Source organism: Sphaerodactylus townsendi, linkage group LG07 (assembly GCF_021028975.2).
Source record: "Sphaerodactylus townsendi isolate TG3544 linkage group LG07, MPM_Stown_v2.3, whole genome shotgun sequence".
In the NCBI taxonomy this organism is placed as follows: Eukaryota; Metazoa; Chordata; class Lepidosauria; order Squamata; family Sphaerodactylidae; genus Sphaerodactylus; species Sphaerodactylus townsendi.
In genome coordinates, this window is record NC_059431.1 from 91,678,561 (window position 1) to 91,692,765 (window position 14,205).

At 43.4% G+C, this 14,205-nt stretch overlaps 1 protein-coding gene across 3 annotated transcripts in view; it reads right to left on the reverse strand.

Annotated features, from left to right (window-relative positions):
* Positions 1-14,205, reverse strand: part of LINGO2 (leucine rich repeat and Ig domain containing 2) — an 837,999-nt gene that overhangs the window by 308,441 nt on the left and 515,353 nt on the right. The gene's annotated exons all lie outside the window — the stretch shown is intronic.

A 14,205-nucleotide genomic window follows, 5' to 3' on the forward strand; every position in this document is an offset into this window, starting at 1 on the left:
GGCTGCCCATCCCACTTCATATTTTTATTTATTTTATTTCTATGTATTTCTATATTGCCCTATAACTGAAGGTCTTAAGGTGGGCTACCACATAAAAATCATAAAATGTAAAAACAACTAAAACCTGCCACAATAAAACCTATTAAAATTCATAAAATTTATTGAAATTCATGGAATTAATAAAGGGGAAAATCATATCTTCATCCAAATGCCAGGGAAAATAAGTGCATCTTTACCAGTGTTCTAAATCCCTATGAAGAAGATGTTTGATGTGACTCACAGAGTGGATCCTTTCAGAATCCTGAAAAAGCCCTTCACCTTTTCTACCATGAAGGTGGTGTTACCACCAGAAATGCTTCATCTGCTGATCTTAGGGCATGGGCTGTTTGATAGGGAAGAAGGTGTTCCTTTACATATTGGGGGCCCAAGCCATTTAGGGCTTTATAAGTCAAAAATAATACTTTGAATTGGGCTCAGTAGCAAATAGGCAGCCAGTGCAATGCTTCTTAGACCGGTGTGATGTGCATTTGACCAGCAGTGCTTCTTAGCAGTCTTGCTGCCACAATCTGCACTAACTGCAGCTTTTGAACCACCTTCAGGGGCAGCCCCACGTAAAGTGAATTACTGTAACCAGATTATCTCTCTACGGTGAGTGGTCATACTGGATAGAGCTTTTCAACAGTACAAAATTTATGGAACTTTCTCTTCAAGATATTCCCTTTGTCCCTTCTATTGGCCTCTACTTTCCATAGAAAGTTCCAGAAGTCTTTTGGCATGTTATATGTCATCTGGAAAGGTTTTATTGCTCATTTGTTGTCATTTTGCTTGCAGCTCTTTGTGCCTCACTGCTATCAACCCCCAGTTGATGCATTAGGATATATCTTGTATTGTGATTCTTATGCTCTGACTTTAACCTCTTCAAGCTGCCTTGGAGAATAGTTGGGATATTTAATATAATCAAATTAAATATTTTAATAAAATAAAACACAGTAAAATTCAAAGCAAACTGGCTTTTGCTAAAATTTTGAATGGGGAACTTTAAAATAATTGGTGATATTTCCTGTTGGGACCCAAAGTGGCTAAATGGCTAAACAGTAAATTACTGTTACTGAGAAGGCACATTACTGTTACTGAAAGGGCTATTTGCACATTACTAATTTTATGGGAATATTTTGCAAAACATAGCAGCAGTTCAACACTATCACTCCTAAACCTACATAGTCCAGTGAGTCACTCTAACTGCATCTTCCAAGGCTGTTGGGTCCTTTCAGCTTAACCCAGGGGTCTGCAACCTGCGGCTCTCCAGATATTCATGGACTACAATTCCCATCAGCCCTTGTATTGGCCATCCCGGCAGGGGCTGATGGGAATTGTAGTTCATGAACATCTGGAGAGCCACAGGTTACAGACCCCTGGCTTAGCCTTTCCCACCTCTTGTTGTCCCCCTTGTGCTCTCTTTGGTTAAATATCCTCAGTGGATCTTACCTACTTCATCACCCTGCCCCCCCATTTTTGTAACTGTTACACTGCCCAAATGTAGTATTTGCCTTAATTCAGAACATGGCACTCTTGTCACTGCTTAGCTGCTTCCTTCTTCAAAGGCATTACAGTGACAGATCAGAAACTAAGCCCATGCTCTGCAACATTTCCTCTTCTGACAGGATGATTCATTAAAGTCTGGGGGAAACAGCCCTGGCCCAAGTCAATACTAGCAGAAGTATATTGAAATCGACATGTGGAGCACTGGAGAAGCGTGAATGAGAGACACAGAGATACCTGAGTTTAAAAAGCTGATCCCTAAAACCTGGTTTGGGACAGCAGTTGTCATTCGTCATTTCTGGGTCAACTCCAGCAATTTAGGAGGAGCCACTGTCCCCTCCACACAGAAGTCAACATTTTCTTCCTTCTGTCTGCATTTCGTAAACTGGTATACAGGGAAAGTCTTGTATTTTTTTCTAAAACAATGCAGGGAATGGAAAGGAAGCAGGAATGATTGAATGAAGAAAGTGTTTGCTTTTCCTCACTTAATCTTGCCTCTGTTATTTTCCACTCTCTTCACCTCTCTGAATAGAGGCAGACAAATAGGAGAAACAGAGAAACAAAAATGGGGTATGAGAAATAATGACATTATTTGCCAACATGTCACTTTAATTCAGGTATGAAGTCAAGCCCACTTTTAGATCCTGTCCCTTCTGAGGGTGCAGGAAACTCTTTGAAGGAATTCCAATAATCTTTCAAGAACCTCTATTAGCTTACTTTGAAATTCTTCAGATTCAGAAGTGATAGGATTCCTCAGATCTCAGTATGCATTTTCTTTTATGGGGATTCTGGTGAAATGCTATTCAAATTCCCATTGAAGGGATTTCACTGAAGGTACTGCACTGAAACGCCAGAATTCACCTTCACTCAAAATTTCTTCCTCGAGACCTCCCAAATTCACTGTGACTTCTATTTTAGGTGAAATGTAAGTGTGTCTTTCACCCCACAAAGTAATATGTAAGGTAACCACAAAACTTTCTGTTGTATTTGATTCAAAAACAAAAGAAAACAACCTGTGAGGAGGTGTTAATAGCCACACGTACTGACCCAGCTACCACCAATGACAGATGGCTCGGACGCTTGGGGTAGCATTTCAGCGCAGTTTGAGATGTACTACCTAATGCATGCCCCTTGGTTTCCAGTTTGCTTTGGTAAAAAAACTTTTACAAAGAAGTATTGCAATATGGTAGGTAGAAATGGAGAACAAAATAAAAGTAGCACATTATGGGAGGTGGTGCACACTATAAACTTGATAGAGCAGTGGTTCTCAACCTGGGAGTCGGGACCCCTTTGCGGGGTTGAACGACCCTTTCATAGGGGTTGCCTAAGACTATCTGCATCAGTGTTCTCCATCTGTAAAATGGATAAATGTTAGGGTTGGGGAATCACCACAACATGAGGAACTGTATTAAAGAGTCGCGGCATTAGGAAGGTTGAGAACCACTGTGATAGAGCAAGAGCTCTTTTTCTCACTGCTGACACTATACCTATAATTCAGGTATTTAAGATTTCATGGCAACTGTGAGTGGAATCACTTCTGTGAGCAGGACCTGGCTGTGAGGTGGGTACAGGGGCTGCCAGCCACAATAGTCTGGATAGTAGTCTGAGGTGCATGGATTTGCTGCCTTCAATGGGAAGACAAGAGGCAATGAGAAATAGAAGGCAATCTTGCTGAAATATCTCTATTTCTACATCAGACTGCTACAAAATAGCCTGGACTGAATTAGGAGGCAGTTTCTGCACCCTTCTGTTTCAATCTGTGCCCTCCCTATTTGAGACCTAACTTCTGCCTAACTGCCCTGTTGAGATCCTGCCCTGGCATGCACAAGGGGTTTCTTGGTGTCCTGATTTGACCCAGATTATACTCTCCAGGTGGCATGTCCTACAATCAGCAGTCTCAATCAAGACCAGGTTTTTCCCTCTGTGCTTGTGGTTTCTCTCCCTGGATATTGTGGCCATAAGTCTTTTTCTTCTGGCTTGCTAGAGAGCAGACTGGGTGAACGGTGATAGGTTATGCTCTCCATAGCTACCATGTTGGCATAATGTCACAGCTTCCAGTATGGTGTCAGACATATGAGCTAAATAAAAGCACAATGAAACCGTAATATTCTATGAACGACTAGTCTAATCTTTGATTCCTTGGAGCCTCATCATACATTTTTCTGTTAATTTCTTTAAAAGATGACTGGATAGGAGAGAATGCTGCTAGAACACGGCCATACAGCCCGGAAACCACACAGCGCCCAAGTGATTCCGGCCGTGAAAGCCTTCGACAATACATTGATAACTGGATACTTTCCCCCATCAATACTAATTTTGTTGAAAAAAGCCAATATAAGTTGGGAGGGGGCTAAATGGACAGTTGAATTACTGTACAAAAAACTTTACATGTTACTTTAAAAAAGTAGTGCTAGGTTAATGCTGAAATATTGGCTTCCATTTCCTTATCTTGTACTTGTGTTGGAAGCTAAATGTGTGCAGTATATTTAATCACTGCATTTGCTGATCACAGCTTCCTTGATCACCCTGTGTTTTTTATTCAAACCAGTACTTAAAGATATTCTGACAACAAAAGGAAAATGGATTATAAATCATTGTTACTGTGTCAAGTAAATTTTTTTATTGCACAGTGGTTGTTCCATGAATATCAACAGAAGTCCAAGGTTATTGTCAAACATAATTCTCCCCCGTATCTTAGAAAAGATAACAGCTTGAAGCTGGAGAGTTCATCAGCATACTCTTTCTAGAAAATATTCTACAGACCACAATACATTTATAATTGGTAACTTATTCATACTCTAAATGTAATGACCTTCATGAGTTTTTAGACTCAGACTGGAGAGGCTTGGCTTCAAATCCCCTCTCCCTTACCATGAAGTTCAACTGGCCTTGGGTCAGTCACTTTCTCTTAGCCAACCAAACTTCACAACACAGACCCTGAGGCAGAGACTCCAGAGCTTTCTAAGAGGCTTTCCCCACTGACAGAGTTGAACTGGTTTCTACTTAGGTTCGCCTCAGTGAATCCTCACTGCCACTGAGCTCAACATTGTTTTGTCTCAGTTCCCCCCCCCCCCCACTCAGAACTGCGACATCCTTGTCACAGTTATGAACTACACTTTTCTGCCGGAACAAGGTCGATACCGCTTTGAAGCTTCTAAGTGGGGAAGCATCAAAATGACACCTCATCCATTCAACCAATCACAAGCCGCTTTTGTGGCATGCGCAGAATGGAGAGTCGTGGTGAGCAGAAAGTGCATGTAACTGTAAACTGTAAAAGCTGTAAAAAAAAAGGACGTTCCCATTTCCCACCATAACACAAGCGCCAATCATGATCGAGGAGCGAAACAGGCATCGAGATGATCCCACCCACTTAGCTCGGTTCCAGGGGGCCAACTCGGTTGCTGTGGGGACAGCCTGGAATCGCCCTCCACTGAAGGGAACTGAGTTGACCTTAGCTCCCTTCTATAGTGGGGAAAGCCCCTTTAAATCTGGCTGAATAAAGGCTGCCCTGCTGCAAGATGGTCAAGTACTGCAGTTGTATTCCAGGCTTATTGATAAAGGTGAGGAAATAATATGGCCTCTTCTCTAAGTCCCAGACGACAGAGCCTTGCCAGATATGTCCAGGAAACATTGCTTAGCTGTTCATGGACGAGCTAAGGTGAGAAGAGAGAGAAATCTTTATATACTAAGAAAGTTGAGATTGAAAATGGAGAAGGTGAGCCCATTCTCCCCAAAATGAAGAGGGTGAGCCTATTGATGAACTTCATCTACCCTTTGGAATTGAGAAGTTAACTGAAGCAATGCATCCTTCCTTCCATCACTTTTTTCAGATCTGACTGCCCAATATTATGGAAATGCATGCATAAATAACTAAATAAACAACAGTGCTGGCCTCAGCAGGTGCTGGGTGAGTTGTGCTTTTTGAAGAAAAGAGGGAATAAAGACAGACTGCAAAGATACAATCAAGAAACAGAGAAAACCAAAGGAAAAATAAGTGGAAGGGCTAAGATTTCTTTAGCAGAAGCCAGAAGTTACAGCATTTCTGTTGCTGATAATAGAGGGCAGGAAACACAGAATAACAATAACAAATATACAGCTATTCCTCTTCCCTCCTTTTCTAATGATTAGTGTTTTTTTAAAAAAAGAAACCTAACAAAATGCAGTTTTTTTAAAAAAAACTGAAACTTAATTTTTTCCGCATTGTTGTTTCTAAGAGCAATCAGTAAGTTCCCCTACTCTATTGGGCTGAACTCAGTGGCCCATTCTGCATAGCGTTAAAATATATATCTGTGGGATATCTTAAAAAAAGGGGACTGCTTCTTTTCACTCTGCACACCCAAAATAAGACATCCCAATGTTTTTCAATTGGAGTCCTCTGAGCTGCTAAGATTCTCTCACATGTGTCTGCGTACCTTTGAAGATAGCTCCCAACCACTGTGAACTGTGCTACCTTAAAAGCACTTCTGAGATCCTTCCTTCACAAGGGGACTTTCCCCACTCACCGTCAAATGACCCAGGGTTTTCAAGCACTCCCCACCACACCAGCGGCGACAGTGCAGTCACCCCGAATTTGCCGCTCTCCCCGCTCCTCAGCGCGTGTCAATTTTGCTGCTGTTTTGAACAGCAAACTTGGGGAAACTGCGCCCTGGGTGCGGGGTTGTGGGGAACTTCGGCAGCTAGCGCGATACTGAATTTCTCTTTGCTCACCATGACATGTGTGCTCCTGACCAATCAGGCAACAGCAGGGCGTGTCTACATGGCAATGAATCCACATCAATTTCAGGAAGGGGGAGAAATCCTCAAAAGTGGCACAACATCCAATCACAACAGAGACATGCCCCCCCGCCCCGCCCCACCAAACGCGCGGTCTTGGGGAATGCTTCATTTCTGAGCCATGCAGTATTTAGGTAAGGGTTACAATGCAAACGGGGAGCATTTTTCCACGCTGGAAAGCAGCGGAGTGTAAAGGGCGCAGATTACATGAGTTACCATTTCTGAAGTGGGGAAAGCCCCAAGGTTGTAGTGAGGACTAAATAGGAGAGGAAGAATCCATGTATACCAGGCTGAACTCTTTGGAAGAAGATAAAAGATATACTAGATATGCTTGCCTGTGTCATTTTTGTCCTTCTCCCCAGCTTGGTTGAGTCTCTGTTTATGCAGAAAAATACATAATTGTAAATTAACCAGAAGAACCCCTTCCCACAAATCCCAGGCTCCTAAAGACTGAGCATGGTCTAAAAAGCACAGATATGAAGAGAACCAGTTATAAGCCCACAAAGTCCCTGAGAGTTTGTAAAAACTTAGAGGCAGAGATTTCAAAAATGTGCCCTTTTTTCAGTTCCTAAAATCCCCCACTCTTGCAGCACTAATATTTTAAGCACTCATAACCCCTCTAATCAAACAGCAAATGGCCAAAATCACTGTTTTCACCATGAATAAATTGGGCGATTGTGGGTCAAAAGGGACACAACACGGGGAAGTTCATAAACAGATCTTCCCTGCTTTTTTGAAGGGCAACAGCAGCTGAGCAGAACCCCATGGAACAGTGGAAGGAGGAGAGGGGTTCACCTAATTTCCTTGTTTGTGGTTTGGTCGATTGACAACAGTACCCCAGTTAGTGGTCATCTTGGAAGGCATTTTTCTTTTTTCTTACAGAGTCAATAAAAGGGTGGAAGGATGATTCTTTTTGGTGGATCACGCTGCATGGGGACAGCAACAGTAAACAACTCTAATCCAAATGCAGGCCTTCTACAGTTGCTATTGCCCTTTAAAAAAAGTTATAGGACTACCCAACATCATATTCATTTGAGTGTAGGGTTGCCAGCTCCATATTAGGAAATACCTGGAAATTTTGGAGGTGGAGCCTGAAGAGTGTGAGGATTGGGGGGCAAGGGGAGTGACTTTAGAGGGTGTTGCCCCCAGAGGAAGTGACCTGTACTCTCCGGACAACAGAATAAACATACACAACAACTTCTCTGTGGGCAAAATATTTGGCTATAACTGAAGGTTTATTGACTCAAAGCACAGGAAGCAAAAAGCGCAGCATGAGAGGGGTGATCCAAGCAACTGGGCAGCCCAAATGCTGTCCCCCAGTGAAACCAGTTTCACTCGAGCCCGCCTGCTGGAGGAAAAGTCCACAACAGCGAAACTAGGGGGGAAAGTCCAGTTGGGCGGAAGGTCCCTGTCTGCCCTCCCTAATCTGCTGTTAGGGGCGCAAGCCTTCATAGCCCCCATTGGGCATTCCAACCACTGGTTTGCTCCACCCCAACCTCTTAAGGAGGTGACATACCAGCTTCCCCTTCCAAATGGATCACCCCCCATGCGCAACCTGACAATTAGGCTATGACATAAAAGCATGCATTAGCAGCTGGTAAAAAAGGGAGGACCAGGTGGGTGGGCTATCGCGAAGAGGTCCAGGCAGCAAGTGAGGAACTGGGCCATGAGGCACCACCTTATAAAGGCGCCTTGCCCTGCTAATGATGCTGCGGCCATGTCTCATGAGGTTTTGCAAATCTTGCCCCCAGCCGGTGCACATGCCCAGAACTGGGGTCGAAGCCTGCAGCCTGCCCACAGCCAGGCAGGCTGCTGAGGAAGACATGTGCTCTGACCTTCTCCTGGGGGCAATAGCAGCCTGTGGTGAGTCGTGGTCACGTTATAATGCTATAGAGTCCACCTTGTAAAGTGGTGGTTTTCTCCACACATCCCAGAAACCCACAATGGCCAGTTGATTCCATCTGTGAAAGCCTGTGACAATACATTGATCTCTGTCACCTGGAGTTCAATTGAAATAGCAGAAGATCTCCAGCAATCACCTGGAGGCAACCGTAGTTTGAGCACCATCTTACATGTATCCCTTATTCATCTAAGACCTGTTATTTCTTCCACCTCTTTTCTGTTTAGCTGTAGAGAGGAACTGCCTGATCTATACACTAAATATAACAGGCAGACACGCATTTCAAATGTTTGGAAAGCAGCATCTCCTGTGGTAGAAATTAGAGTTTTCCCCAGGGTTCCAATGCTGGAAAAATAAACATATTGAACGAAGGGGGGGGGGATACTTTGCCCTTAAGAGCTCTGCCGTGACTGTCCTTGTTTTTTCATTTGTTCTTCTGCATCCTTCCTGCCAGGAATTTGTCAAGGGCACAACCAGCAGTTTTGTTGTAAGGGGACAGCGGTGGACTTCAGATCAATTAGCTCCTCACCATGCCACTCTCTCAACAGACTGCTCAAGCTGTGCAAAATTCTTCCTTCACTACAAACATCAATAGGATCACCAGCGATTGGTATTTCAAGTTGGGTTGCTTACTTGCGTGTGTACGTGTCAAATAACATTTCTCATGCAGCAGCCTCAACACCATCTGTGCCTAACAATTTACTCTAACTGAACCACACAATGACATGAAAGCACTAAATCATATTAAGCAAAATCTAATTTTTCCTCCATTTAACACATGGTCTTAAATGGTGCCATAAGATACAGCTGCAGGCAAGGCGGGGGCGGTTAAGTGTACATGCTTTTGAATCAAAGTTCTTCATCTGCCTGCTGCCGGGACTGAATTGGCATCCAATTACATGATCTCTGGGGGTTGACTAAGCTCTGCTGAAAACACAAGCAAGATTGTATCAGGTCTAAAGTTTTTGGCATCTGATTGGTTGAGGGTCTGCTCTGAGAAAAGGAAGCAGAAGTAACCTTAGCTAGAAATATGCTGCAAATTGATGGTTCACACCTAGGTAGTCCTGAAAAACGCTTGCTACAAATCACCATCACTCTGTGGACAAGTTCACATACACACATGATTACTTACAGCGCCATCCTAATCAGAGTTGCACCCTTCTAACCCCACTGAGTTCAGTGGATTCAAAAGGTGCACCTCTATGTAAGACTGTGGTGCTATTATCCTCCCCTTCTTCTTTAAAGAAGAATCAAGGCAACATGAAAAGAGTTTGTTTCTGGGGTGTGTATGCACTTGGAGGACTGCTTGCACAAGTATATCAGGCATGGAACTTTGTTTTTCTTATGTATGAACCAAAGTGCCTTGACCTGGTTAGCCTGATCTCATCAGATCTCAGAAGCTGATAAGTCAGCCCAGGTTAGTATTTGAATGGGAGACAACCAATGAGAACCAGGGTTACTATGCAGAGGAAGGCAGTGGCATACCACTTCTCTTAGTCTCTTGCCTTGAAAACCCTACAGGGTCGCCCTAAGTTGGCTGCAACTGGATGGCACTTTATATATACACACTAACCACAGCAAAGAGCCGAAGAAAAATTTGACATTTCCAACAATGATGCAGCAAAATTTATAGTTTCTGTTGTATGGATGTCAAGTACAGCGAAAACCACCAGTGATATGTTCAGTAAAGAGAGCTTACAGCCTCTGTTATTTCCAAGACAGGTGACAAGAATGAAGGACACAGGAAGGCCCACAGAGGTACCGTATATACTCGTGTATAAGCCGAGTTTTTTAGCCCTGTTTTAAGGCTGAAAAATGCCCTCTCGGCTTATACACGAGTCACTGCTTACCAGCTGGCTCTTCAGGCCTCTGCCGAGGCTGGGGGCATGGCCGGGATGACCTCCCTGCGGCTGCACAAGCCACTTGTTGCTGCCTTCCTCGGAGGGTGAAGGGGAACCCTGGCTGGCTGGGCTTCCTCAAACCCGGGAGGAAGAGGGAGCTCCTTATTTGGGCAGTGACTCCCCCTGATGTCATTGCCCAAATAAGGAGCTCCCTCCACCTCCCGGCTGGGTTTTGAGGAAGCCCAGGCAGCTGGGAGGTGGAGGGAGCTCCTTATTTGGGCAATGACATCAGGGGGAGTCACTGCCCAAATAAGGAGCTCCCTCTGCCTCCCGGCTTCCCACCTTCGGCTTATATGCAAGTCAATACATTTTCCCAGGTTTTGGTAGTAAAATTAGGTGCCTCGGCTTATACATGAGTCGTCTTATACACGAATATATATGGTATATGCCTTGCATGGGAAAAAGCAACTGAGAAACATCATAACAGGCTAGCACTTTTAGAATCTTTTGAGACAATGGTAAGGCTAAATGTACCAATCCCATGAACCAGTTATCTCATTGCTTCCTGCTTATGTAATTATCAGGGGAAATACATCTCAACATTGCTTTCAGGATGTAGCAGTCGAGGTAGCTCAATTGGATCTCTATATAGGGAACAAGTGAATGATCCAATGAAACCCAAATGACTCGTCTTCTTGCAGGTACATATACTGGTCACTGTATCTTCTCAAGGATATTGGAGAACTGGAAACAAGCACAGAGGAAGGCAACACAAGTGAGAAAGAGTCGGAGCACCTCTCCTGTGACACTAAAGTGTCTGACCCTTTCAGTTTTAAAAACAGACAAAGGGAGGGCATACTACACATTTGGACAGGTATGCATGGGGTGGCGAAAGCACGGAGAAAGTGCTTTCTCTCTCATAATAGTAGAAATCAGAAACATCCAATCAAGTTGATGGAAAATAAATTCCAAATGGCCCAAAAATTATTCAGCACTCAGTAAATACTTAAAATTCTGGTATTAGCTGTCAGTGAACTTAGTGACAGATATGAGCATAAGTTACTTTAAAAGGGGATTAGACAGATTCAGGGAGGATAAGTACACCATAGGAATTAAAGGGAACCTCCACACACATTCAGAATAGTAAACCTCTCATTACCAACATTAGCAGGAAACATCAAAGACTTGGGGTCCTATGCCCTATTTAATAGCTCTCCAGGGCAACTGATTGGGTGTGTTGTGTGAAACAGGATGCTTCACTAGAGGGCCCAATTGTCTGATTCAGGGCAGCACCATCCTTCTTGTGTTTTTAGAAGCAGGCCTATGAATCATTTAGAGATGTGGAAAGCAACCACCTCCTTGTAGCACACTACTGAGAAATTTGTGGTTCAGGAATTACCAAATTAGAAGATTGTTCCAGAAATTAAAAGACAAGAATGTGGAAAGTGAGGTGCCTCCCAATAACATAAAGAATTTGAAATGATGTATTGTGAATGATCTAAGTCACAGGATGGGATTTGCAAAATTAACATAAAAGTCGGTGTATAGCAACTCAATTACTGCAATTGTGACCTATTTCTGAAGGAAACGGTTGTTTAACAGAGGCAGTGATGAAAAACAATAGGAGTGGAAAAACTGCAGCTGCCTGTTGCACCTGCAGCTCTGTTGTTAATATCTAGCAATATGAAATTCTCTTTTCAGGCCCTAAATTGCATTTCATGAAATCCAGGTTTCCACACACATCCCCCTTCCATGTATAGTTTCCAGCTATGTAATCTGCACATCCATCCATCCTTCCACTCAGCTAACTGATTAACACCAAAGTTTACAGAAACACCATAGTTTAAGGAAAATGACCCTTTGAACTTATTTTGTTTTACTACTGCACAAAAACAGTTTGTTTTGGGTACCTAAAACATAAATATTGCTTCTTGGTCCCTTGGAACAATCAGAGAAGAGGCTCCTGAACACTGGATGATAAACTACGTGGGGAAAGCATGCAAGATACCTGAGTTTAGTGTAGAATAATCACTAAGGGCCAGAGCAGGTAAGGGGTGGTAGGGGCTGATGGTGATGATGGTGATGTGCACCTTACAATGATGGTGATCATTAAGCTGGTTTGAATCATGGCAAGAAGGAATTTGACCTCATTAATGGAGTTTACAAAGTGGGTTTCTGCACATCTTTAGTTCAGTCGGCTCATCGGTGTAATGAGCACAAAACCACCCAGTATAATTTCTTTGTTATTTATCAGGGGTACATTGGGAGATAAAAATTGAATGGCCCAATCTTATGGGGGTGGCAGCGGGGGCAAATTACATTGTGAAAGTGGCACAGGGCTATGTTGACATGTTTGTCCCATCCACCAGAGAAAGGGGCACCCTCACCAGCAGAGGGGGCAAAGGTGCCAATGGCCAGCTGCCACTCAACTCCAAAGTGGTGAAATCTAGAAGTCTGGGCTGCTGCAGAGCTGCACTGACATCTGATTGGACATTGGCATGGTGGGAAGCAGGCTGTGACATTCCTGGGGGGACAGCCAATGTTAGGATTTGTGGGAGGTTGCACTGGGGTGCAGGGACAGATTAATGTATCCCTTTAAAAAAATAAAGGAACAAGTTTGGTAGACAAATGGAATGCTGTGGATGTAGTATACCTTAGCTTCAGTAAGGTCTTTGACAAATGTCATTCTTACAAGAAAGCTAGTAAAATGTGGGCTATACAATACTACTGTTGGATGGATTTGTAATTGGTTGACTAACTGAGCCCAAAGTGCTCTCCAATGGCTCATTTTCATCCTGGAGAGAAGTGACTAGTGGGGTGCCAAAAGGTTCTGCCCTGGAGCAGTGCTATTCAATATTTTTATCAATGACTTGGATGATGGAATAGAGGGCATGCTAATCAAATTTGAAGATGATGCCAAACTGGAGGGGTAGCTAATACCCCAGAGGACAAGATCAGAATTCAAAATGACCTGAACAGATTAGAGAGCTCAGCCAAAACTACTGGTAATAAAATGAATTTCAACAGAGATAAATGTAAGATACTACACTTAGGCAGAAAATGAAATACACACACACACACACACACACACACACACACACACACACACACACACACACACACACACACACACACACACCCCATGGGAGACACCTGGCTTGATAATGGTACACGTGAGAGGGATCTGAGAGTCTTAGAAGACCACAAACTGTGTGATGCGGCAGCCAAGAAAGCCAATGCAATTTTGTATTGAATCAACAGGAGTATAGTGTCTAGACTGAGGGATGCAATAGTACCACTCTAGTCTGCATTCATCAGACCTCACCTGAAATACTACATCCACTTTTGGGCTCTGCAATTCAAGAATGATATTGACACTCTAGAACTGGCCCAGAGGAAGGCAAAGGAGGAGGCATACCAAAAGGCAAAAGGTCTGGATTCCATGCCCTATAAGGAGTGGCTTAGGTAGCTAGGTATGCTTAATTTGGAGCAGAGAAGGTTTAGGGACATGACATCAATGTTTAAATATTTGAAGGGATGTCATGTTGATGATGGAGCAAGCTCATTTTCTACTGCTTCAGAGACTAGGGCATGGAATAATAGATTTGAGGTGAAGGAAAAGAGATTTCATCTAAACATTAGGAAGAACTTCCTGACAGTAAGGGCTTTTGGAAAGTGGAATAAACTGCCTCAGAGAATGGTGGAGTCTCTTTCTGTGGAGGTTTTAAACAGAGGCTGGATGGCCATCTTTGTGAATGCTTTGATTGTGTATTACTGCATGGCAGGGGACTGGACTTGATAACCCCTAGGGTCTCTTCCAACTGTATGATTTTATGATTCTATGATTTGTGCCACCCTTTGGGGTGGCATAAATCCATTAAACCCTATGGAGGACTTTCCAGTGGTGTTTTTTGCTTGTTTTTGTTTTTTTCTGCCTTCCTGCAAGACTGGAAAGCCTTCAGGAGGTGGTAGGGTGGCACCAAAGTGGCACTGAGGATAGTGCTTCCCATTGTCATGGCCATAGTTAGGGACAATGAAGGGGGGCAGTCTGAATAAATATTGTAAAGTTCAGAAACAAACCTCCAGTTAATTTTGATGGGAACAAAAATAAAGAAGTTATTATTTTTTCCCAAGAGCAATTTCTCAGACAGT